We start from the raw sequence: 3,984 nt of genomic DNA on the forward strand, positions 1-3,984 counted from the left end.
CCATAAAAATCAGAATTCATTCTTATTGCTGAGTTGGTAAAAAAAAAAAAAAATCAACATATTGGTGATTTCAGTTTTTAATAAATATATTTTTTTGTTGTGCGGTTACTTCTAATGCTGACAATTTTGGTGAAAATAGTTGGATTAGTCCCAGTTTTCTTTCATTTCCTCCCGTTCTCTCCCCGTCTGAGGTGCTATGACTCGCCCCACCATTAGTGGGCAGCGCTGTGCATGTTTCTCTTTTTATATTAAAGCATATAAATATATAGTGGAGAATTTTAAAAATGGAGAAAGGAAAAAAAAAATAAGATGCCAAAAGTGAGTCTGTGCATTGGGAGCGTTGTGTGAGCGTGTGCAGAGGTCGAGGTGGCGTTGCGTTCGTTGTAGAGGTCAGTTATGATGTCGTATACTTTGGCTGGGCGGCGGGATGGAGGGTGTTTGTTTATGGCCATGATGGTTGGATTTAACCCCCCTAAATTACTCTCATTTACTCTGTTACCCTCTCTAAGCTGTGTGGTGCAATACCTCAGTTTTTATTTCTTTACCAATGCTAGCTAAATGCTCTCTGTGTTCTCCAACCGAGGATGGTGTATATTTTTCTTTTCTTTTTTTTTTTCTTTTTCTGAAAGGCGTCCCTCAAAGATTTGGTTCTGAAACACGGGGCTCCGTGTTTTAGATGAGAGTTTTAAAAAATGGGTCACAACGGCTGAATCTGCATCCTCTGGATATGGACAATCTGCCTTGACTCTGGTATAAAAACAAATTGAACTTTATTTATTATTATTATTATTATTAAATTGTAAATATGTAATGCAATTCAAGAAAATGGCTTGGTCCTTGTCTGTTCAATTATACTGTTTCTAAGCTCTGATCTTTTGTATGTCTCAGAAGTTGTTTTTATATGTATTTTTTACAATAAATATGTGTGAGAGAAATCGTTTGCTTTGTGTTTGTTTGAAACCATCAGATTTATAATCAAAAATACACAAATATTGAGCTGTAAAAGATGTTAAAATATCTTTTTTGGGTAGTAGTTGCATTTACTAGAGTAACTTTTTGGAAAAAGTACTAAAATTGGAATTACTACACTGTACTTTTTACATTTACCGTATTTTCCGCACTATAAGGCGCACCTAAAAACCTTCAATTTCCTCAAAAGCCGACAGTGCGCCTTATAATCCAGTGCGCCTTATATATGGACCAATATTGAGCCACAACAGGTCTAGCAACTACGGTAAGCAGCCGCCATCTTCATTTTCGCCTGTAGAAGAAGAAGGCGCGGTGCATGTCGGGATAGTTGTCAGAACGCTGGTTTGTTAATAAAGTTTGACTGACCTATCTACCTGTCTGCAGGTCATTTAGCACCACATTCTCCACCAACATGCTGTGTGCGAACGGAGAAGGGTGACCATCGTCCGGCCACGCCCCGGCCCAGTCGCGGAAGGCTCTCCTGGCTGACCGCTGACGGGAATCGGACTGTCTTGTTGACATTCCCTTGAGTGCAGCTCCATCTAGTGGATGCATAACGTAACTCCAGCCTCTACTGTAACGTCTATTCTATGCACCTTAATAATGCGGTGCTCCTTATATATGAAAAAAGTTTTAAAATAGGCCATTCATTGAAGGTGCGCCTTATAATCCGGTGTGCCTTATATCCGGTGCGCCTTATAGTGTGGAAAATACGATACATCAATGTTATTGGTTTTAACCAAAAATTCTAATAGTATGATTCTATTCTTGTGTTATTTCAACTTTATTCTTGTGCCACTTTATTTTTTATAATTTTATGACTTTATTCTGATAATATTTTGACTTTATTCCTGTAATTTTCCTTTTTTTCTTAGCATTGCCCCAATACTCTGCCGTATTAGTAATCGTTGGCCCTTCTTGTTTACCAAACAGCTCAAACTCTGTCTGGATAGAGAGACATTAGGGTTTATGTCTGGACTTTGACTGGACCATTTTAACTTATGAATGTGCTTCTCGTTAAACCAGCGGTTCTAAACCCTGGTTCTCGGCACGTTCTGTGGACCGCCATGTTTCGCTGAGGGGTCAGTGTGTTCATGGTGATCTAGAATTAAATTTTTTTGGTCTCCCTCCATGTTTGTCAACAATAGCCAAGCATTTTGATTAACAGCTTCTAGGAACATGATTTGCCTCTGAAAGGTTTGTAGTTTTCAAACTGCAGATAGAATCTAAATGATAGTAAAAAAAAAAAAACACAATGCCATTGAAGAATCTGATGAGATGCGTTGGTGACATTTATAAAACTCGGCTCTTCGTTTGTTCGTTTCTAGTGAAAGATACCATCGGTCGGGTTATGGGAAGCCTGGGCTGCGTATATCTGCTTTGTGTTTGTTGTTGCTGTGTAGGTTTGCTCTGCAGCAGCTGTTTCGAGTCTACCCAACCACACAATGACCCTCAGCCATTTCCTCTTTGTGCTTTAATGTCAAGACCGAACTTTCAGTTTTACCCTTCCAGCTAACTAACTGCAGAGCATAAATCTATGGTTTGCTTTGTCTGTACAGATATGACCAAGAGGAAACCATGTTTTTGCAGACTTGCTAGTTGTTTTTAGGTTAACTCCTCCTTCCTGTTTCTAACAGTTGTTTATGACGATCATCAAACCCAGTCAGTGTCATAAGAGTCCAGCTAAAACCAGAAAACATCTAATATGCGAACTGACTGATCCTTCAAACAGAAAAGTCCAGATGTCGTCGCTTAGCATCAATTATAACTTCTGCAGCAGAAAGAAGAGTTTTCACTGCAAAAAAACAAAATCTTACAAAGTAGTTTTGGTCAAGTTTAGCATGCAAATATCTTCATACACTTGAAATAAGTAACTTTTCAGCAATATATAGGAGCTTGTTTTAAGTCTGTAATTTCTTAATATTGATTAAAAAAGTGCTCCACCAGCAGATTATTCCACTTTTAACATGGCAAATGTCTTGTTATAAATTAAATAATCTGCTAGATGAACTTGCTGTTTTTCATCAATATTAAGGAATTATTTACTGAAAACAAGCTCCTCTATTCCGCTGAAAAGTTACTTGCAAGTTGTTTTTTTTATAACTCCATACTTTTGAAATAAACTCATGATTTTTTTTTACAGATTATTAATCTATCCGTCCATCGTCAGGTGACTGCTGCCTTTCTGCATTTTACTGGGCACTAAACGAGTTAATACATTTTTAGATGCAATAATTCGATGAAATGTAAGTACTCCTTTCCCATTATATTATTGTCTTTATACAGTTGTCAGTATTGCTTTATTTAACATATATTTGAATGAATTTGCGTGAGCAATTGTGACCTTGAGTGTGTAAAAAATTCAGAGTTTAACAGCAGCAACAACTTTCTGAGTTTGCTTCTGCAACAGGAAAAGATTGCAAAGCAACTGAAAAAGGAAACCGAGGGTAGATGTGTAATCTGATATCTGTGCCTGAGCCAAAGGAAGCAGAAAAACTGAAAAAAACTTTGATACAGTAGGAAAAGATGCATTTTAAAGTCTGTTGGCTGCTTTTTGTTTTGTTTATCTACTAGATCAATAACCATCAACAAACAGGAAGTTAAAAAAAAAGTGTCAACCAAAGTTTATTTCAGCAATTAGTCAGCTCCATCCTAACTTTCAGTTTCTGTTTGAGTTCAGAACCAAAATCTGAGTTGTGACAACAAAATTACAACCAATTAATAATTTATCCTTAAAACGTATTCCTGGCTAAGCCAAGAGCGTCCCTACAGTTCCAGCCTCACTTCTCCAGATGTTTTAGATCTTTTTAAGATCTAAAACATCTTAGATCTTAAGCAAAATGCTTATGCTTAATCACATAAGCATTTTATGTGAATAAAAAGGCACAATTTTCTACAATTATCTTGCTTTAAATAAGAAAAAATGATGGCTGGGTAGATGGATACCACTTAGAGACGATGGTAAAGGTAATAAGTTCTGATAATACAAGGATTTTCCTCTTTATTTCCTTTTTT

This window comes from Poecilia formosa, unplaced genomic scaffold (genome assembly GCF_000485575.1).
Source record: "Poecilia formosa unplaced genomic scaffold, Poecilia_formosa-5.1.2 Scaffold208, whole genome shotgun sequence".
Classification (NCBI taxonomy): domain Eukaryota; kingdom Metazoa; phylum Chordata; class Actinopteri; order Cyprinodontiformes; family Poeciliidae; genus Poecilia; species Poecilia formosa.